Source organism: Rana temporaria, chromosome 5 (assembly GCF_905171775.1).
Source record: "Rana temporaria chromosome 5, aRanTem1.1, whole genome shotgun sequence".
In the NCBI taxonomy this organism is placed as follows: Eukaryota; Metazoa; Chordata; class Amphibia; order Anura; family Ranidae; genus Rana; species Rana temporaria.
In genome coordinates, this window is record NC_053493.1 from 347,338,532 (window position 1) to 347,362,387 (window position 23,856).

A 23,856-nucleotide genomic window follows, 5' to 3' on the forward strand; every position below is an offset into this window, starting at 1 on the left:
CCCACAGTTAGAATTCTCCCAAAACCTTTTTTCTTCTCACTCACAGGCAGGAAATATTTAGAGAAAAACGTGCCTACTTGGAGCTACTTGAGAGCTTCCGGCATTAAGCCAGAATGCAGAATGAAGAGAATAATGATCGCTAATGAATAAATTATTACATTAATAAACAATGAGTTCCAAATGCCCATAAAGCACATGAATAAATATCTAATAAACTTCTAACACCCACAGCTTAGTGTAGAAATGTACAGAATGTAAAAAAGCATGCAAAGGGACCTTATACTAGTTCCAGAGCAGTACCGGTTAACTTTTTGATTTACTGCAATTGTTGTCACTGACAAAGTAGCAAATGGCTACTTCCAACAGAGGCTTCTAGGATTAGCCAATGACAAATTCCTTAAAAGGTTGGCTAGAAAGATGCCTAGACTGGCTGGCTTCCTCCCAAGAAAACACCTTGGTAGGAACTTTAGACTGTCAGCTCTTGTGAGGGGACAAGAGCTGATGAGTACAGTATTGCGTATCCTAAAGCAGTGTGAAATAGGAAAGCACTAAATAAATACAAGTAACAAGAGAATAATAGCCTTGGTTCAAACTTTCCACCAACCCTCGGAACATATGCATACAATAAAGTATACACATGGACTAAGGTATTACTACAGTGATTAAGCAAACCCATTTGAACAATCGCTCGGTATAATGAAATGTTATCAAGCAAAACAGTCACCCCCTGAGCAGGCTTGGCAAAGTGTCTGTCAGAACAGCAAATGGTGGATCACCGGGAGGAGTTTACAGACACGGTGTGATTTAGGCTTTAGAACACATGAGAATTGAAACTTGCTTTTCTATATATTATGTGATAAATACAATAAAGTGCTGTGCTTACCTTATATACCGTACGTATTTATCGGCGTATAACGCGCACTTTTTTCCCCTTAAAATCGGGGAAAATCATGGTGCGTGTTATACGCCGATCCCCGCTGTCTGAGCGCCGCCGCCGACATATACCGAGCCCAGTACACTCGGGTACACTCAGCTAAGCTCGGCTCCGCTCGCGGTTATGCCCTGTCCCGCTTCCTAGCCTTTATGCGAGAGGAGCCGAGCGTGGCCGAGCTTAGCCGAGTGTACTGCGCTCGGTATATGTCGGCGGCGTCGCTCAGAGACAGCGTGGGAGAAGCGGGGAGGATACCACCAAGGCCGCAGATGGACGCCAGACCAGACAAGGCTGCCGATGGACGCCGGGCAAGACACCGACGAGGGGCATTCAAACTAAGTATTTCTTTTTTTTTTCTTAAAATTCCCTTCTAGGTTTGGGGTGTGAGATATACGCCGGTGCACGCTTTACCCCGATAAATACGGTACATAAATACTCTTGTAATCAAAGAAAAAAGTGAAAAGACATACAGTATGTGATCAATGATCAACTCATTTAATGTGGTAAGTATCCAGTAAAAAAACGAGAATTTAAATTCCATCCAGTGTGTCCTTTATACTTAAAACAAATGATATATTTTGGAGGATCTAGTGCTGACCGCCCAAAACGGGAGAGAGCAATACACGAAATCATGGTCATATTGGAACATGTTTGTATATTCAGATGAGGGGAAAACCCTCTTTTAAATCGATTCTGGAGATTGAAGTCTTTCTGCCCCTTCTTGCTGAATTGCCTGACAGCCATCCTTTAGTTTTTCTGTTCTCCTACCCTTTCTTTTTAGGCTTCATTTCCATGGACGTTTTTGGACGTTTTTACAGCCACTTTTCTGAGCGTTTTTTGCAGCTTAAAAACGGCTCTCCATGTTAGTCTATGACCTCATGCCCACCATGAAGTTTTTGAGCTGTAGATGGCTGAGCCGTTTTTAAGCTGCAAAAAAAAAACAGGACCAGTGCGTTCTGAAGCTCTAGCGTTAGAGCTGTAAAAACGCCAGACGTTAAAAAACGCTCAAAAACGCTACCGCTGCGTTTGAGCTCCAGCTCAAAAAAAAAAAAAAAAAAACATGGACAGGCATTTTTAAGCTGTAAAAAAGGCTAAAAAAAGTGGCTGTAAAAACGTCCATGGAAATGAAGCCTAAAAATTGGAGTATCCGGCTGAGCGGACTCGGTTCTATATATTTTTATTTTACGTTCAAAGGTTTTTATGTAAAGATAAACATATAACAAGTATAATGTATCAATTCAAGGTATTTTAGGAGTTGCGTGTAAAATAAAGAAACAGATTACGGCATTGTATTAGTATAGCATACAAATGGTAAAATTAATGTTTATATATCATACAGTTATCTCCTTGTTTCTGGAAGTGGGATTTAATTTGTGTTTTTCTATGTCGAAATACCTTGTGTTTTCTGTATATGTTACTGTGGCTTGCCTTTATTTTATGTGAAATATTGCACCTATTATATATGGTTCTGCTCTGTTGGATGCTTTATTCTTTTATAAAAATAAAGAATTTGAAAAAAAATGACATGACCACAAATAAATGTCTCTACAAAATTCAGTGGTTCTTCATCCAACTCTCAATATACGCTCCAGCAAACCGTTTGTGTAGGATGACTAAACACCACCTTCCCAAAACACAAAAGCAGTGCTCTTGGTGCTCACACTCAAACTGAGCACTCACCAGAACTCCATGACCCTCTTAACTTAATGAGTCCAAAGTAGCATAGATTTATGCATTCCTTCCAAGTCACCTCCTTCTAGCTTTTGATCTGTACACCTTCAAGGATTCATGTACACTTCAGCTCCTAAACTTGAGTTTAGGAGCTTTTAGCGTTTTTTTGCCAAAGCTCCTAAATGCAGCTCAAGTCAATGGGGGTTATTTACGAAATGCAAATCCACTTTGCACTACAAGTGCACTTGGAAGTGCAGTCGCTGTAGATCCGTGGGGGACATTGAAGGAAAATAAAAAACAGCATTGTAGCTTGCACATGATTGGATGATAAAACCAGCAGAGCTTCCCCTCATTTCAGATCTTCCCCTCAGATCTACAGCGATTGCACTTTCAAGTGTTACTGATGCGACTGGCCGAGGTAGCCAGAATCGCAGAAGGTGATTTACCATGGTTTTCCTCCTTTCTTGAAAACCGATCACAAACAGTGAAACTGGGATCTTTCACGTCGGAAAAATGCACGGTGCCATGTGGAGTCCCCCAAGGATCCCCCCTGTCACCGGTACTGTTCAACATCTATCTTCGCCCTCTCTTTGATATTATCAGTAGCCAAGAACTACTTTATCACTCTTATACGCAATATAGACGATACGCAATTGTATTTTCGCATCTGCAACAAAAAGGATCATCATCTCAGTTTAGAGAAATGTCTCTCTTCGATAGAAAACTGGATGACTAAGAGTTATCTTAAACTCAACAGTTCCAAAACAGAACTTCTTATGTTTCACGCCAGCCGAAAGAGTCAACTGGCAACAACCTGGACACCGCCGCCCATTCTGGGCCAAAGCATCACCCCTAGCTCCAAAGTCAAAAGTCTAGGAGTCATTTTTGACACCTTCATGACAATGGACGCACAAATAGGGTCAGTAGTCAGCGGATCGCACCATTTGTTGCGCCTACTACGCAGACTTATTCCATTTATCCCCAAAGAAGACGTAGCAGTCGTGGTGGGAACAATCGTGAATTCCAGACTGGACTATGCAAATGCCCTTTACCTCGGGCTCCCAAAGTACCAAATCGCTCGTCTGCAAGTCGTACAGAATACGGCCGCCAGACTGGTAACTGGGAAAAGGACATGGGAATCAATCTCACCTTCGCTGAGAACCCTTCACTGGTTGCCAGTAAAAGACAGAATTGTATTTAAAGCACTCTGCCGACACATAAGTGCATCCATGGGAAGGCGCCGCAATATCTTTGCGACAAGATAGAACCTCACAATTCTAATCGCGTTCTGCGATCCACTGACCAAAATCTGGTCAAGGTTCCAAAAACCAAATACAAGTCCAAAGGAGAAAGGTGGTTTGCTTTTCAAGGTCCGAGACTATGGAACGCTTTACCAACCAGCGTTCGGTTGGAGGAAAACCACCTGACTTTCAGAAGACGGATTAAAACCCTGCTCTTTTGATGTCATGAGACATGAAACATCATGCGCCCAGAGGCGATTCAGTTCGCATGTGCCGCGCTATATAAGTTTTTTCATTCATTTTTTATTTATTTTTTATTTTTTTTCATTCATTCATTCACTTGTAGTGCAAAGAGGATTTGTCTCTCATAAATAGCCCCCAATGTGTCCATGTACACCATAAGCTCTTAGAATCATTTAGGAGCTGCTGCAGTTAGGGGAGGTTCAATTTCCCTCAACCTCCCTCTAATAAACGTTGAAAAATCACATTCAGGAAAGGATTGTTTTGACCGCCGCGCGCAAAAAGCAGCAAAATCATGGCGTGTTTTCCTGCGCCCAGCGGTCATAATAGGCTATATGTACATAAAGCCTTAAAGTGATTGTAAACCACTCGTATGTGCAGTTGGTTTTGCCTTTACAACTCCTTTAATCCTCCAAATGCATTTTGACTATTATGAATGAACAATAAAATAAAGAGCCATAGTGAAGTAATTGTTATTGCAATTGTAAAGTAAAAAAACACTTCCAAGTGGGCAGCATTCAATATGGTTACTATACCACATTGTTCCAAGATGGCCATGGCTGACCCAACTTCCTGTTTCCTACATGTGTCCCACAGACTGGAAATGATGTACTCAGAAATTATTTCACAATGATTATCTACTAATTAGTTACATTTCGCTTTGATTTGTGACCACGGCATCATCATATCATCTAAAGTCTCAGAAAAGTGGCAGCAACATGCCTACATCTGTCAAATATACCAACCATGGGTGAGACTCTCACTTCAAGAAGAAGCATGCTTCAATCTATACCTAGAATGCAGGGCTCTCCGATTTCTCCTGTATTGAATTGTATAGTAACGGTTCCGTCTGCCCTCTGTTGTAAAGTGCTGCGCAAACTGTTGGCACTATATAAATCCTGTATAATAACATACCTCCCAACATTTTGAGATAAGAATGAGGGACACCTACTATCAAAACGTATGTAGGCATAAGACACGCGCCACCACCACACCCTCTTAAAAGGAGAATTAAAAAAAATTGGAAAATGGGTTAAAAGTCTTTATTAAAACGATCATGGTTCCTCAACTATGCATCATCTAAGAAGTCGTCTTGTTCTTTGACTCCAAGCCTTCTGTACACCTTTTATTAAAATGTACGTATATGTCAGTTATATGAAGAACCATTAATTGCTGGTTGAATCATTTTGGTATAAGTGATCGCCATTTTAAAAATAAATGTGTTTGTTGAATTTTATAATATATTTCTGTTCTAATATTTTAGACTATTCCAACACGTAATATAGAGGTGTTAGCGAAGTGGGAATAACCACAGGAAAAAAAAAAAAATCTATGTTCCAAAGACTAAATCAAAATGTATTTTTCTCAAAATCTATTCGGTGTAAAATGAAGAACAGCAGGTGTCATCGCGAAGGAAATTGTCTTCTGCATGAACTCTAACTCAGAGCCGCCAATCATCACTCATCCAAAACCATTTTTTAACATTCAACAGAGAACAATACCAAACTGAAGAAAAATAGTTTATCAGTTTTGTCAAGAGAAATGTGTAGCCTGTCATTGTTAGCCTGACTCTGAAAATACTGGGTGCCATAATTATCCTGTGTATTCACAGACCACAACAATATGCAGCAAGTGGAACCAAAACTGATGGTCTCCATTACTTTTCCAAATCGGTGACTATGGAAGGACCTCAATGACCCCCCAGAGAACTAACATTCAGAAGTAGGCCTAAAAACGAATGCTTATATATTTAGCAGCAGGTTCAAGGAACTGCCAGTGTCCCCCGGCTGCATATACTCATTTGGCCTTTCCTCCCCCCACTGCCAATTTCGTCTACCATATATGAAGAGAAATACCCAGTACTACTGGGTAAGCTCCTAGTTTTGAATTTGAGTTACACAAGGCTTTTTGTTTTTGCTCTTGGTGGCCAAACAAAATGTCAGGGAAGTAAGGAGAATGAGTAAAAACAGGGAAATTGCATTAGTGGGGACCTATAGGTTTACAATGACACATTCCTTTGCTTTTACAAGGCAATGTAAAGCTTCACCCTATCCCCAGCACCATTAATTCACCTATTCTTGCTCCTGAGACTGTTCTGTTTTGACCGAGAACTGGAGATAGGACAGGTCTGTGGTACAAACCGATCTGTTGGATCCAACAGGCTATAGATTCATTCCCTGGCCCCATATAACAGGGATGGGCCAATCCATATGGTACACAGTGATGTCATACCAGAGAAGGGAAGCTTAACCATACCTGGAAATTTCAGGTATCTCACTCAACTGTTGGAAGTGAGGTAAGATGAGCATTGTGGTTTCCCTCAATTGCTTACTTGGTTACCAAAAGAAACCCCCTCAAAAGCCATATTTACCTAGCTTAAAATATTAAAGGGTTGTCATACTTGCTGGCTCTGTGCAATGGTTTGCACAGACCAGCCTCCATACTCCTCTTCTCGGGTCCCCTGCTGGAACTTCTGGCCCCTCCATCCTGCTGACTGCTCCATAGCAAGCGGCTTACTATGGGGTCACTGGCTGTTTCAGCCAATGAGAATGCAAGTCCCCTGAGGGCCACTGCTCTTGTGCACATCGCTGGATCGAGATGGGGCTCAGGATAGGTATAAGAGGAAGGGGGTTGCATTGCACACAGTAGGTTTTTTATCTTCATGCATAGAATGCATGAAGGTCGAAAACCTTGAGCCTTTACAACCACTTTAATCTGCGATCACCTGTCATGCCATGCTCCAATTTTTTTATCCATTTCACTGTAGAGGAGAAGGTTCCTCTACCTCAGATGTCCATATTACTGCCTGGGTGAAGGGGGAACTTCCCATTGGCTGTCCAGCAGCTGGGTCCTCTTAGGCCTCGTACAGACGAGAGGATTTCCGCTGGAAACGGACCGCCGGACCGTTTCCAGCGGACATTCCTCCTCCGGATTTTGATCTGATGGCTTGTACACACCATCAGATCAAAATCCGCGCGGAAAACATCCGCGGTCACGTGTCGCGACTTGTCTGCGCCGTCGCTGCGACGATGACGCGGCGACGTGCGCGACGCTGGAAGGTAAATTCTTCCACGCATGCGTCGAATCATTCCGACGCATGCGAGGGATGGGAGCGGACGGACTTATCCGGTGAGTCTGTACAGACGACTGGATAAGTCCGAGGGACAGGATTCCAGCGGATAGATTTCTTAGCATGCTAAGAAATTTTTATCCGCTGGGAATCCGTCGGCTGGACAAATGTCCGCCGAAAATTGTCCGCTCGGGCCTACACATGACCGGATCTATCCGCTGAAACTGATCCGCGGATAAATCCCAGCGGATAGATCCGGTCGTGTGTACGGGGCCTTAGGCTCAAAAAGACATTGCAGAGAGACTGGCTGAGCAAGAGCACAGACTGCATCGCTGGCTCACGCTTGGCACTCCTGGACGTGGTAAGCCATGGGACGTGGTTGTTGGACTTGCGTGCGTAATAAAAAACTATAGAAGGTACATTTTTTATTTAAGCTGCTGAATGCGTAAAGGGGTTCTGCTTTTCTTAAAGATGGCCTTTAAGTGACCCTTAAGTGATACAAACAGCACTATACTTCATATATTACACCCATGTTCTGCACTGGATATGCACAAAGAACAGACAGATCACTTGAGGCCTATGGACCCATTTGCAGTTTGCATTTTAGAACAGTATTTAAAAGTGCTTTCTGGATTTTGGGTTTCCTAAAAGAGTGAGTAACAATGCATTTCGCCATTTACAAAAAAGAACAGATTATAAAAGTTTTCATTCACGTATTGCAAACAGCTTGTGATTGGTTGTTTGACTATGTTGCCATAGATCATCATCCTTTATACTATGCTGCAAAGAAGTACAAACGTCTAGAAAGCAACAAAATCACATCTGCTACCCATATAAGGAGGAGGATTCAGAGCAAATAAAGTGAACCTATAACAGCAATTAGGTGGACTAAAGAAAGGGCAACAGATGAACTAGGCAATATTAACCCCCCCCCCCCCCCCATGTAAAAACATCAAAAAGTTGGTTTACATTTAAATTCCTTTTTTTTTTTTACTCCGCCCCACCCCAACCATGGTCAACATTTTTGCCTAGGTGCCACATATTCCAAGATTCTTCAGGCTGGGAGAGGATGGACCCAGCGGCACCTCACCAGAGGGCCATGCTGCCTGAACCAGAAAGAGGTACCCGACTCCTGATAATATCAGTAATAAGTCACTATGTGACAGAGCACAGCAGGAAATTGCTGGATTTGCTGCCTGGGTTAGTGCATAACCCCAGAGAAAAAGGCAAGAAGCAAAAAAAAAAAAAAATGTAATCTGGGGATGAAGTTCCACCTTAACCACTTCAGCTCTCTGGAAGGTTTTAACCCCTTCCTGACCAGGATTTATTTGCGATACCGCACTGCGTTACTTTAACTGACAATTGCGCGATCATGCGACACTGTACCCAAACAAAATGGATGCTCTTTTTTTTCTTACAAATAGAGCTTTCTTATGGCGGTATTTGATCGTCTCTGCGGTTTTATTTTTTTGCGCTATAAAACAAAAAAGATCCGACATTTAAAAAAAAAACTATATTTTTTACTTTCTGCTATAAAACACATACAATATTTTTTTAAAATCTAATCTCTTCATCAATGTAGGCAAATATGTATTCTGCTACATGATTTTGGTAAAAAAAAATCCCAATAAGCGTATATTGATTGGTTTGTGCAAAAGTTACATCATCTACAAAACTATGGGATAGATTTATGCCCTTTTTATTTTTTTTATTGTTTTTACTAGTAATGGCAGCGATCAGCAATTTTTAGCAGGACTGCGACATTGTGGTGGACAAATCTGACACCAAGTGACACTTTTTGGGGACCAGTGACACCAATACAGTGATCAGTGCTAAATAAAATTTACTGTCACTGTAAACATGACTCTGGCATTGAAGAGGTTAACATCAGGGGCGATCAAGGGGTTAACTTTGTTCCCTGGGAGTGTTTTCTAACCGTGTGTGGGATGGCTTACCCGAAGACAGACAGAGATCCATGTTCCTGCTTTCAGAAACACAAGATCTTTGTCTTTCTCTCTAGCAGAATGGCGATCTGCCTTGTTTACATAAGCTAGCCTTTGTTCTGCCTCTCTATGAACGATATTCTCGGTGGACATGGTGTCCGCCAAACCCACTGATTGGCTCCCGCTGTGTCCAGTGACAGCGGAAGTGGTTCTCCAGCGGCACGCGCGCCCCAGCCCCCGAAGAAGGAATCACGCACAGGTATGTGATTTTGCTCTCAAGGGCCGCCCTGCCACAGTTAATATATGTGGGGCGGTAAGCGGTTAAACATTTATAGAGGTGCCCTGTTGAGAATAATGATAGGCCCATAGCATTTAGGCTCCTTTCACAATAGCAGACTTCAAAGTTGCGTGATTTTCAGTGCAACTTTGGAGTCCAAGTTTTAAGGGACTTTGATGCAACTTCAATGCTAGAGAGTCTAAACGTCTTATCAAAAGTAGCAAAGGAACCTTTCACAGCAACTTCAGTATTGTCAATTGGAATGGCTCTCACAGAGATACATGGCATTTCACATGTCCTGCGACTTGAGTGTCTCACAAATCAGATTCTAAGTCGCACAAATGTGAAAGGTGCCTTAGACATTAGCACACCTGTATTCACCCCCAGAAACAAACACTGCAGACTGGATACCTTGTGAGGATGCTTGTTCAGTCTTTAGCAAATCCCACTGTCCATTCACAAAGCTTGTACACAATCCTGAAGTGTTCCAGCAGTCACCGTGTATACCTCCATACCATCTCCGGGTGATCTAGACAAAGAAGAGACTTCTGTTAAAAAGGTACAGAATTGTAGAAGCACCGCAATTACCCTTTTCCTCACTATGCAAATACAATGCAGCCACAAACTAGAACACAAACATTTCTTTTTATTGATATCACAATATTTGTTCATGTAAGGTGATGAAATACTATTGATTTCTAAATTCACAAGGCCTTAAAAACAGCACAAAAGAGCATATATATATATATATATATATATATATATATATATATCTATATATATATATATATCTATATATCTATCTCTAGCTATATCTATCTATCTATCTATCTATCTATCTATATATATATATATATTACACTGGCTTGAGTGAATGTACCCCAAATTAGTAGTCTCCAGATGTCCAAGCACTACCCTTCTTTTGATAATGACTTTGGGACATATGTACAAAGCAAAAATAAATGCTTATGTGCTTTTTACTGGCTATGACTGTTCCATGGTCGTGAATGCTCCATGGTTATGTCTCTATTTCTCTCTTATCACACTGCGTGACAACTTTTGTCTTTTTTATTTTTTTTTAAATGGAACAAAAAAAATAAAAATTCTAAATAAAATCTGATTAAAAAAAAGAAAAGAAATCTGCTGAATATAAACATCAGCCGATTTTTCCCATAGTAGAGAATAAAGGCCATCTTTCATATGTCCAAGGACCAGGAGTCTTATCAATGATAATGCGCTTTACTGTCCATGCGCAAGAATAGCTAAACTCATCATCACTTGAAAAATCAACCTCACCCTTTGGTGAAAAAGGAAAAGAAAAAAAAATCAAATGTTATGGTCATATCAGTTGACCCCCCCCCCCCCCACACAAAAAAATAATATCGTGGGTAGGTATTATGAATTACTTTATGCGTGAAACATTTTAACAGTTATGAGCTAAAAAAAAATGTTGCATTAATAGGCTATATTTAGTTTAGGTATGAAGTGTATGCAGACTTGCATACATTTTATTTCTGGGTGTGTTGGATAGTGTGTTCCCTGCTCGGGTCTGTGGTTTCATCCGCCAGTTGCTATATTTCTACTGTGCCGACATGAAAGTCGTGCAATTTCCAATAAGACTAAGATCTGGCTTAAATGTGACTTTTTCCAAATCTATGGCAGTGGTCTCCAAACTGTGGCTCTTTGCTTGCTTTTACCTGGCCCTTGGGCCACCATTTCATCCATCGATACCAACAATGGGGCATATTTACCCTCACTGACACCAATAAATGGGGCACATTTGCTTCTAATGACACCAACAAAAGGCGGCACAATTCCTTCCAATGACACAGACGATGGGGCCCAATTCCTCCAATAACGGGGCGCAATTTTTCCCACTGAAACAATGGGGCATTATTTGTTCCCACTGACGTTGACACCTTTTCTACTCCCAATGGCCAAAGTCCAGCCCTCTTGAAGTCTGAAGGACAGTAAACTGGCCCTTTATTTAGAAAGTTTGGAGACCCCTGCTTTATGGCATTGAAGTTGTATCACAGTTGGACCAAAGCAGTGCAGGAACCTTTTCTAAAGTCGGAGCAACTCGTGATGGATCAGTTAAGACGGCTCTCATAGGGAAACATTTATTTTGACATGGTATGCGACTTGTGCTCTCACAAGTCAGATCCCATGTCGCAAAAGTGTGAACCGGGCCAAAAAGAAATATGAGGCTGCCATTGCTGACCTTCTTCTGAAAATGCTAGCTGCCACGCTTCAATACTTTTTTATAGAAAAGAAGACAACGTGAACAGTTTAGGAAATGCCTGTCGTACAATTGCGTATCCCCATCAATATACATAAAATATGAATTGTATGAATGACACATCTCTAGCAAGAATAAAGACAACTGTAAAATGCTTATCAAACAGATAGTGATCAGTGTATCCAGCAGGCTTACTGTAATCAATGTATGCCCGCTGTTTATAAAAAGCTTCATTTATTATGCTGATCTCAATGCTATTACACAGTTGTCTCACTGTAACTAATCCTGTTTTCTGTTTGGACTATTTTTAGTTTGGTGGCTTTCTATACCGAAAATGCAAAACAATCACTCTATGTTGGAACATTCTCATATAATGAAAAGCTAGCAAACCCCGCACACAACAATTATGTGCACAGTTGGAGATATGCTTCAAAATAAAAAAATAAAATTGAAAAAAAGGACAAAAAAATAAATAAAATAGAAAACGTTTCTATGTTGAATTTTAACGAGTTCCATTCCACAGTCATATTCAAATTTCCACGGTGGGCCTAATATTTCTTCAAACACATATAATGCTTTTTTCTTTTTTTTTTACAATTCCAAATATATATAAAAAAACACTTTCAGGCCTTTTTTACTTGAGTGACTTGGGGAAGGTAAAAGCAGATGGTTGAGCCGTGGTTTTACTGTCCGCTAAACGAATGAGGGCATGCAGATGCTTAAGGCTGTACACATGCTGTGCTCTCTGCAAAAACAAATTGTGTTACCCTTATTTATCGCGGTATAGCGCGCTCCCGCGTATACCGCGCACCCCTAAAGTTGCCCCGAATCCTGTGGAAAAAAAGTTTTTTTTTGTACTTACAGTTTTGGTGTCTTGCGCTTCGGCCTCGTCGGGTCCGGCGTCCGTCTGCGGCTTCGGGTGTCCTCTTCGTCGGGTCCGGCGTCCTTCTGCGGCTTCGGGTATCCTCTTTGTCGGGTCCCGCGTCCGTCTGCGGCTTCGGTGTCCTCTTTGTCGGGTCCGGCGTCCTTCTGCGGCGTCCTCGCGTCCTCCCCGCGCCGAGTTTGAATACTGCGCCGACATATACAGAGCGCAGTACACTCGTGTATTGTCGGCAATGCTCGGAAACTCTCGCGCTGACGTCCTGTACGTACAGGACGTGAGCGCGGAAGGAGCGGAGACTGCCCGACTATACCCGAGTGTACTGCGCTCGGTATATGTTGGCGCAGTATTCAAACTCGGCACGGGAAAGCGGGTATCGGCGTATACCGCGCACCCACGATTTTGCCCTGATTTTGCAGGCAAAAAAGTGCGCGGTATACGCCGATAAATACGGTATCTATATAAAGAATTGATGTACCAGAATGGAGAACGTGCCAGAAGAGACAAGGACAACAGCTCTGTACACAGGTTGGCACAGCAGCTATAAGCCCCTTTTCACACGAGCGATCCAATCAGGTCCACCTGTCAAGTTTTTCAGGTGGACCTAATGGGGTCAATGCATTCCAATGGAGAGGTGGGTATAAACAGACTTCTGTCCATCCGCTCCTGTGTAGGCGCATCGGTTGAGAGGGCTATGGAGCAAAGCTGGCTCTGTCTATGTCCGCTCTGCGGAAACAGAGCAGACAGAGGTGTATTTTTATGTGCATATACCACAATCACTTGAATAAAAAAATCATCTAGAATTTTTGCACGTGTTTGCCTATGCACAAGTGCTATACAATCCATCCTCACGTTTTTTTTCTGCCAGGAATGTCTGATGTTCATATATCAGTACAGTATGCCAAGGACTGGTTCGCACCAAATGCTTTTTAGGCCCCTTTCACACGTTTCACATTTTTTTTCGGCGGACCTGACCGGTCCTCAATGCAAGTCTATGGAGCATCAGATGTCAGTGGTGACCATGTCCACTGACATCCGATCAGTTCGCCATCAGATACGTTCGCCATCCGTCCTGGCAGATCGAATCAGATTGAGATCTGATGAAAAAGGACAGGACCTTGGGAGAAATACAGGCTGCTCTGGAAAAAAGTTCAGAAATGTCGGCCTATATCCTCTCAGTACAGTGGAGGCTTTGATAGTCACTTATGTATTAATGGGACTTTAACCGCTTCAGCCCCGGTCCATTTCGCTGGCCAAAGACCAGGTCACTTTTTGCGATTCAGCACTGCATCGCTTTAACCGGTCGCACGACGTGGCTCCCAAACAAAATTGACAAAAATACAGCGACAATTTTGAAAAAAAAAAAATCTATATTTTTTACTTTTTGCTATAATAAATATTCCCAAAAATTATATTAAAAAACATATTTTTTCCTCAGTTTAGGCCGATACGTATTCTTCTACATGAAAGCGTTTATTGATTGGTTTTATTATATTTCATTAATAATTTTTTTTACTAGTAATGGTGGCGATCAGCGATTTTTTTTGTGACTGCGACATTAGGGCGGAAGTATTGGACACTTTTGACAGCATTTTGGGACCATTGTCATTTTTACAGCGATCAGTGCTATAAACCACCTCCCCACTTGTGAATGATCTTTGTTGGGGTTGTCCCGATACCGATACTAGTATTGGTACCGATACCGAGCATTTGCGCGAGTACTTGTACTTGTGCAAATGCTCCCGATGCTTCACCCGATACTTTTCTTTTCTTTTTTTTAAGGGTAGAGTGGCCGGAGAGGGCGGGAGGAGTCAGTAGCTGGGGAGGGCTGGCGGAGTCTGGCTGGAGAGGGCGGACAGTCTGTGGATGGGGAGTGCAGGCGGAGTTGGCTAGAGAGGGGGCGGGCAGAGTCTGTGGAAGGAAAGTGCGGGCACAGAGCGAGTCCTCACCTGCAATGGTAAGTTGGCAGGGGTGTAGGGCAGCCGCAACAGGATTGGTGGCCGCCCCTACGCCCATCTTGGTACACCCTGCACTCGGCTGCAGTAAGCAGCAACAGCAGACATCTTGTTACACCCAGCCCGAGCTATATGGGCTGGGTGTAACAAGATGTCTGCCGCTGCTTACTGCAGCCGAGTGCAGGGTGTACCAAGATGGGCGTTGCAGCATAGTTTTTTTTTTTTAAATAAATCCTGTGTCATTTTTCACAACATTTCAGTGCCAGCCACCTGTCAGTGCCCACAAGTGCCACCTATCAGTTCCCACAAGTGCCATCTGTCAGTGCAATCTATTAGTGCCCACAAGTGCCATCTATTAATGCCCACAAGTGCCACCTATCAGTGCCAAATATTAGTTCCCACAAGTGCCACCTATCAGTGCCCACAAGTGCCATATATCAGTGGCAACACGTGCCACCTATCAGTGCAATCAGTGCCCATAAGTGCTACCTGTCAGTGCCCATAAGTGCCACCTATTGGTGCCCATCAGCGCCAGTCACCAGTCAGTGTCTATAAGTGCCGCCTATCAGTGCCAGTCACCTGTCAGTGCCACCTATCAGTCCCCATCTGTCAAACTGTCACATGACATGCAACAGGCAGGGTTATTATGATAGCAATTCAGTCACTGAGATGATTAGGCATCAAAAGGTTGCTATGGGTTCCATGACCAGCGATAGAGTTGTTTCTTACCTTCACTGACCACAGTGCATATATGCAATTGTCCATTGACCACCAACATAAGGTGGTCACTTCTACACGAATGCCACTATTGCTACAAGTTTTCACTATACCTTTTTTCTGTTAATTTTAGTCATCTTAAACTGAACAATATTTTGTTGTATACAGATGATCGGTATTAAGAGTTGTCCTCTTATTAAGAACTTTCTATAAATCCCTGCCTTTTATAAAAGTACAGTAACGTAAAACTACCAGCCAGACACCGCCTTTCATAAGGTCAACTGCACCATACTACTTGCAACTGTGAGAGCCAAGAGATCTAGCAGAGCAATCATAGAAAGTGTCAATGTTTTCTCAACCGAGATTCACAGCATAAAAAGATGTATTTGGACATATTATATTATCTTTGAAAATCAATAGCTGCTTTTATTTGACTTGTGCAGTGGAGGGCCCGTCTAATGAGGAAAGCAGCTGTAGACAGCTGGGAACATCTGCTGAAGGAGTGTCGGAGAAACAATCCACCCTTGTTGAGGCAGACGTTGCCTGAAAAGTTCTGCTTTCCCATGCTGTTCAGTACATTATATCAGATTTCTGACTTCCAATACCAAACTGCAGATGTGGGAAACAAGGAGTCACTTCTAAAGACAACAAATGGAAACATTTTATTAAAATGATATTCACATGTGTTTAATCCAACTCCAACCCACAACAGTATATTAAGTGAGAACTTTACTACCAATCAGGTCAGCTGGTTTAAAAAGTGCATCTATGGTCAAAATGAAAAATCATTTATTCATATCCACATTGTATTTGAATTATTTCTAGCCTAGTCCTGTTATTCTAATCTAGCCTTTCTCAACCTTTTTTTTTACTCAAGAGGAACCCTTGAAATAACTTTCCGGTCTCAGGGAACCCCTGCTAATACTTACTATATCTACAACTCATGATATAATAGTGTATAGGTCAGTGAGAAGAATGCTTCTTACACTTAGGGGTCATTGGGATGAATTACGGTACTCCCTTACAGATAGCTAAAAAGGCAAATGGTGTCAGTTGGAACTTATCTAAGAGGCAGAAATTGCCTATTGCTCAAGGACACCCATCAACCTCTGGATGGACTCTAGGGCTCTGTGGAACCCTGGTTGAGAAACCCTGTTCTAAACCATCTTAAAGTTTGTAAACTAACTTTGTGATGATCCCCACAAATTAACTTCCTTAACCACTTCATTATTAGTGTTGCTCACGAATATTCGTATTGCGAATATTCGGCTCGAATATGGCATATTCGAGTATTCGCGATATATTTCAAATTTCGCGGTGAATATTCGCTATTCCGAATATTCAAATTTTTTCAATTTTATTTTTAGAACAGATCACATCCTAGAGATCTCCATCGACGTCTAAAAGCATTGCAGGTATGATTAGAGACCTTGGGCCGAGTAGCTGAAGTGATCATTTTATCTTGCCGAAAAACCGCAATGCGATTATTCGGCAATCGGAATATCGCGCGATTATTTTCTTCGCCCTATCTTCCGCATCAGAGCCAATCAGAGTGCTCCTACAGCAGTTGTCGAAATTCCGCAGTAAATATCGCATTCTGCGAAATTTCGATAAAATATCACGAATATTCTGAGCCAGAGTGCTCCTACAGCAGTTGTCGAAATTCCGCAGTAAATATCGCATTCGCATTTTGCGAAATTTCGATAAAATATCACGAATATTCTGAGCCAATCAGAGTGCTCCTACAGCAGTTGTCGAAATTCCGCAGTAAATATCGCATTCGCATTTTGCAAAATTTCGATAAAATATCACGAATATTCTGAGCCAATCAGAGTGCTCCTACAGCAGTTGTCGAAATTCCGCAGTAAATATCGCATTCGCATTTTGCGAAATTTCGATAAAATATCACGAATATTCTGAGCCAATCAGAGTGCTCCTACAGCAGTTGTCGAAATTCCGCAGTAAATATCGCATTCGCATTTTGCGAAATTTCGATAAAATATCACGAATATTCTGAGCCAATCAGAGTGCTCCTACAGCAGTTGTCGAAATTCCGCAGTAAATATCGCATTCGCATTTTGCGAAATTTCGATAAAATATCACGAATATTCTGAGCCAATCAGAGTGCTCCTACAGCAGTTGTCGAAATTTCGCAATTATTTTCGCATTCGCAATAGCGAAATTTCGCAAACATTTCATTTCGATAAAATATCACGAATATTCGAATTTAGCGAATATTTCTCGAATATTCGGCTATATATTCGTGATATATCGCGAAATCGAATATGGCGTATTCTGCTCAACACTATTCATTACTGGGCACTTAAACCCCCTTCGTGCCCAGACCAATTTTCAGCTTTAAGCACTGACGCATTTTGAATGACAATTGCGCGGACATACAACACTGTACTCAAATTATATTTTTATCATTTTTTTCCCATAAATAGAGCTTTCTTTTGGTGGCATTTGATCATCTCTGCGATTTTTATTTTTTGCGCTATAAACAAAAAAAGACAGAACATTTTGAAAAAACACAATATTTTTTACTTTTTGTTATAATAATATCCCAATTTAAAAAAAATAAAATAAAAAAATCTCTCTCGGTTTAGGCCGATATGTATTCTTCTACATATTTTTGTAAAAAAAAAAAAAAATCACAATAAGCGTATATTGATTGGTTTGCGCAAAAGTTATAGCGCCTACAAAATAGGGGGTAGATTTATGATTTTTATATTTTTTTTATTTTTCACTAGCAATGGCGGCGATCTGCGATTTGTTTTTCAGGCCTGCGATATTATGGCGGACGTATCGGACACTTTTGACACAATTTTGGGACCATTCACATTTATACAGCGATCAGTGCTATAAAAATGCATTAATTACTGTATAAATGTGACTGGCAGGGAAGGGGTTAACACTAGGGGGTGAGAAAGGGTTTAAATGTATTCCCTGGGTGTGTTCTAACTGTGTGTGGGAGGGGGACTGACCGATGCTGTGTCCCTATGTACAAGGGACACAGCATCGGTCTCCTCTCTCCCTGACAGGACGTGGAGCTCTGCGTTTACACACAGAGCTCCACGTTCCTGCTGTCACAGCCGATCGCGTGTACCTGGCGGACATTGCGGCCGGGCACAGTGTTTCCCCGCTGCGCGCCCCCAGCGGCCCGCATGGGAAATGTAAACAATAGGACGTCCAGGGTCGTCCACCCGACACTTGAGAGCCGCGCTGTGGAAGTCTTTCGTCTACAGCACGGATCTCAAGTGGTTAAATTCTGTGAACTGCATTCACTATGCCCCGTGACATTAAACTTTTGACACCTACTCTATTAGTTCAAAATTATATTTCAGTAATGGTAATAAAATGAAATCAACAGTAATAATGGTAAGACAAAAAAGAAGAAATTGGACAGTAAAAATTCTATTGTTCTTCAGGTGGTCAGTGAAATTCCACTTTACATTATAGTTAGTGGAAAACTGCCCTCTTAATTTGATGGTTAGTGAAATGCTCCCTTACATACAGGTGGTCAACGGAGAAGAACCCACTTTATTTAGTGGTCAGTGGCCACCTTACATGGATAGACACAGAGATGGGCGCCCTTAACACTCTGGGTCAGCGGGAAAAGGGCCCTATCACACTGGTAGTAGTCAGTGGAAAGAATGCTCCTGGCATTGGTGGTCAACGGGAAGAATGTCCTCGTCACAGATGGCTAAACACAGCATTAGTGTCAGTGGTTACTTATTTTAAAGGCAAAAAGTTCTCATTGCTCAAGGAACCCCTAGAAACCTCTGGGAGAACCCCAAGATTCCATGGAACCCTGATTGAGAAAGGCTGAAATATAGGATGGTAAGAAAAGACTAGCCTGTCACTCAGGACATTTTCTACCAGGAACTTGTTCTCCATGATTCTGTGAGTTTCCTCCACAAGCTTCAGTGTTTCTTATAATCCAAACCATAGTGGTTGGTTAATTGGCTTCTGACTTAACTGGGCCTAAAAAAAAAAAAAAAAAAAAAAAAAAGATAAAAACCCTGGTTTATGTACTTTGACATTTGTTGATGTGCCAGAAATGCACTTCATTTCTAATATTCTTTTGTGGACTGACAACAAAGTCCCTTTTTATGGACTGAAATTGCAATAAATTGTGTTAGCTCTGCCTGGATGTCTTGTTAAACTACCGAATCCTTTTCACCTTCTTCTTATCTCAAGAAGATAGAGAGCAATTGTTCAGTAGTCCATAATAAGAACTAGATAGACTCTTCAAATCAGATACAACAAAATTATTTCAATGGTATATTTAACAAAGTAAAGGGAAACAATCCATGTTCATTGTTAGGGTTTATAACACTAGAGCCTTACGGAATTCCGACCGTGTTTAGGTAACATCGGACTTTTTCTGTCAGAATCTCTGACATCAAAAATTTGAGAGCTGGTTCTCAAATTTTCCAACAAGAAAAGTTTGTCGGAAATTCCAATTGTCTGTATGCAATTCCGACGCACAAAAAAACACGCATGCTCGGAATCAAGTGGACGCATGCTCGGAATCATTGAAGTTAATTTTTCTGGGCTCGTCGCAGTGTTGTACGTCACCGCGTTCTTGACAGTCCGAATTTTGTGTGACCGTGTGTATGCAACACAAAAGTTTGGGCCAGAATTCCATTGGGAAAAAAAATCCACTGTTTTCGGAAATTACGATTTTGTGTACGCGCCATTAGAGAATGAATGAAAGGCCTGGCTACCAGTGTAGTTTCTACATTTTACATGAGGCTCAAAACACCTAAAGCGTTTGTTACCCCAACATTTGATATGCCTGATATACCATGTACTTGTATAAGAAAGTATCCTGTTCTCTTTGTATTGCTTCCCTGTCAGTTTGCTTTCCTATCAAAAATTGACCACAATAAGCAGGAGAGCACAGCGTGGTCGGTTTTCTAGCTAAGCCGTGCTCCCCTCTGATGATCAGACTTGTCCTGACACACCCCCACTGCATAGCCTGTCACTGGGAAGTTACGTGTGCTGCTTCTTCTCCTCCCCCAGCTCTTATGCAGCCGAGAACAGAAAAAATGTGATCACTTAGGCCTCGTACACGAGAGGATATCCGCTGGAAACGGTCCGCCGGACCGTTTCCAGCGGATAAATCCTCTGGTGGATTTGGATCTGATAGCTGTACACACCATCAGATCGAAATCCGCGCGGAATACATCCGCGGTGACGCGGAGACGTGCGCGACGCTGGAAGGTAAATACTTCCACGCATGCGTCGAATCATTACGACGCATGCGAGGTAGGGGAGCGGACGGACTGATCCGGTGAGTCTGTACAGAGGACAGGATCAGTCCGCTGGACTGGATTCCAGCGGATAGATTTTGTAGCATGGATTTTTATCCGCCGGGAAATGTCCGCTCGGACGTACAGACGACCGGATCTATCTGCTGGAACTGATCCGCGGATCAATCCCAGCGGATAGATCCGGTCGTCTGTACGAGGCCTTAGAAAACAAAAGGAATTTAGAATTGTATTATTATATCTATACAAAAATACCGTTTTAAACTGAATAGGTTGTTTTACAAGGTGATCATTTACAAATCACTTTAATATTTTATTACACGACATTTAGTACATGGGAAACAAAGAAAGAGGTAGTGAAAAGAGGATATGAAAATGAAAGCAGGAGAAGCATGTGTAAAAATAAAACAAAAGGATGTCATTTTATATAGAATAAGATATGAAACTCGTCTTCCAGAGCCACCCAACTACTGAGTCATAGAAGATCAAGCATAGTTTTTGCATGTGGGTAGGTGTGCGTGTTTGTGTCTACATCTATACACACACACACACAGCGATACCTCGGTTTGTGAGTAACGCGCTATACGAGCGTTTTGAAAGAGGAGCTATATTTAAAAAAAATGGTTATTTGATATGCGAGCGCTGTTTGTCAGACGAGCAGGACTCAAGCCGCTGGTGTGAATATTACTATATGTGGCCAGAGGTCGAGGGGGGCTCCCAGTGCTTCCTGGAGAACTCGGAGATGCTCCGAGACACTCCCAGCTGGGTGGGGCGGGTGTAACGCGCGTCGGAGCACCCGGAAGTGTCAACAATTCCAGTGTCTCCAAGATCTCAAGTGCCCCCGCACCTCTACTGCACTGTACTGCATACACCAGCAGTGGTTGTGAAACTAATCATCTAAGTTTCCATTATTTCACACTGGGGTGTTTTTTCAGGCGCTTTTGGGATAAAAATAGTCGCCTGAAAAACGGCTCCCCTGCAGTCTGTGCTTTCACACTGAGGCGACGCGCTGGCAGGATGTTAAAAAAAAAAAAAATCTTGCAAGCAGCATCTTTGGAGCGGTGAAGGAGCGTTGTTAACACCACTCCTTCACTGATCATGCCCATTGAAATGAATGGGCAGCGCGGGCCGAACCGCCACTGTGGCGGTGCTTTGCGGGTGGTTTTTAACCCTTTTTCATCCACTATCAGGGGGTTAAAAGTGCCCCGCTAGCTGCCGAATACCTCCGCAAAGACGGATGGTAAAGATGGACGGATGGTAAAGCGCCGCTAAAAATAGCGGCGCTTTACTGCAGACGTCGCCCCCACCCCAGTCTGAAAGCAGCCTCATGGGAAAACTCACTTTGCTATACAAGTGCTTTTGGATTTTTTTAGATATATATTTTGATAGAGTGGTAAGCAGGTTAGAACCACTGTCATATTTGTACTGCTGTGTGCGCCCTCACTGGAAAAATTTACCGTTGCTATTTATCCTGGTAACCGTTTTCTCCAGAAAACAAATGGTGGTCACAACTGTCTAAAATAGATTGTAGAGATTTCCTCACTTCTTGTATCTGCAGAACAGGAAGTGAAGGGGAATCTCTGCAATGGAACATGGATTGAAAAAAATATTACAGGGGTTTTTAACCATTCCTTACTCCATCCAAAACAGGTTTAGGCGTTGGATATACAACAGACTCTCCCTCTGGCTCTCTGCCTGTACCTCCATACAGACTTTCAGTTGGAGAGCTGGAGGAAGAGTCACTGGAATACAAGTGCGCCGATTACTGCACTCGTGTTCCACTGAGAACTACAACATGTAAAATTCAAGTAATTAGTAAGAATCCTGGGACACAGTCAAAACCAAGTTGTACCGTTTAACTACAGTAGAAAAACAAGCAAGGTCACAAACCTATGGTTATGGAAACAAACAAACCTATGGTTATGCTGGATGTGCCTTGGGTAAGCTGATCACAAAACTAACTGGACAGATGTACAAATCCTTTGTAGGTAAGACAACTCTCATACATGTAACTTAACTTTTTTTTGTTCTAGCTGGAGTTCAGTTTTAAAGGACAAGTTTACTTTTAGGGCCCATCATTGATCAATCATTTTCATGTGGTGAGGTAACATTAGCATTTCTAACAGGTATGGCAGATACAACAACAAAACCTATTCATTACAGTCTGAAAAAGGGATTTGCTACACTGAAACTTCAAGTTTAACACGTTATGCTGCTTTGGAGAAGTTTCAAGAACTTTGATGAAAACAATTCCAGTGCGCAATGGCCCAGAAAACCCAAACATATTTAAAACATATCCAGTGCCGATCCTGACCTCCCTGGGGCCCTAAGCAAAATTACATGGCACATTAAAACTGAGAAGCGGGGGGCGCTGACGACAGTGACATGTCACATTAAAGAAAGTTGAGAAGAGGAGGGAGGGGGTGTTCTGCTGTCGGAAATTACATCTTACATTAAATTGAGAAGCAGGGGGTGCTGACTTCTTACCTCTTCTCCCATGCAGCCAGCGAGTTGAGAAGCGGGGTGAGGGGGCGAGAATTACTTCTCACCAGTCGGGGCCTCTAGTAATTTGGGGCTTTGCAGCTTTGCGGGGCCCTAAGCGCCTTGCATAGTGAGCCTATAGGGCGGATCGGCCCTGAACATACGGTATCTATATGCACCTCACAATGCTCATTTGCCAGTACCAACATATTCGCCTAGTCTTTTCTTTTTAGCAATTTTGATTGGCGAGACCGCAAATGACCCAACTCTTGTATATGCGTATGGGAGCCCATTTATTCTGGCAGTGGCAGAATAGCTCCGCTGGGCGAAACCCTGTATGGGTATGTCCTTATCTTTTCCGGCCACCAGAGGGTGCCTGCCTGCTGCACAGCAGGGAACCCGATGCGCGTGGCTGGCGGGCAAGATTCCCGCCGGCCATGCGCGTTTGCGTGCACGAGCGCCAGCCAGAGGATATTTGTGTGTAAACACACAAATTCCTGTGCTGTCAGGGCAGAGGAAACATATCATTTGTTCCTGCTAAGTAGGTAAAACAATATGTCTCCTCTCCTAGTCACTCCCATCCCCACACAGTTGACACACACTGAGGGAACACACAGTTAAAGCGGAGCTCTACCTTAAAGTGGAACTTCCGCTCATCGGAACCCTTCCCCCCTCAGGTGCCACAATTGGCACCTTTCAGGGGGAGGGGGGTGCAGAGACCTGTCTAAGACAGGTATTTGCACCCACTTCCGGGCATACACTCTGCGGGCAGAACGTTAGTTCCCATCCCCGTCCCCCCGTTGTGTTCTGGGAAACACACAGCTCCCAGAACACAGCGGGGACCAGTCAAAGACACGCAGCGCTGCTCGCACATGAGCAGTAGGGAACCGGGCAGTGAAGCCGCAATGCTTCACTTCCTGGTTCCCTCACCG

The 23,856-nt window shown here is 42.6% G+C and overlaps 1 protein-coding gene across 2 annotated transcripts in view; it reads right to left on the bottom strand.

The window, feature by feature from the left end:
* Positions 1-23,856, bottom strand: part of PAG1 (phosphoprotein membrane anchor with glycosphingolipid microdomains 1) — a 331,656-nt gene that overhangs the window by 142,200 nt on the left and 165,600 nt on the right. For both annotated transcript variants that reach the window (XM_040354494.1, XM_040354495.1), the window contains exon 3: positions 9,785-9,902. The gene's annotated coding sequence lies outside the window, so the exon portion shown is untranslated. The remainder of the gene's footprint in view (positions 1-9,784; positions 9,903-23,856) is intronic.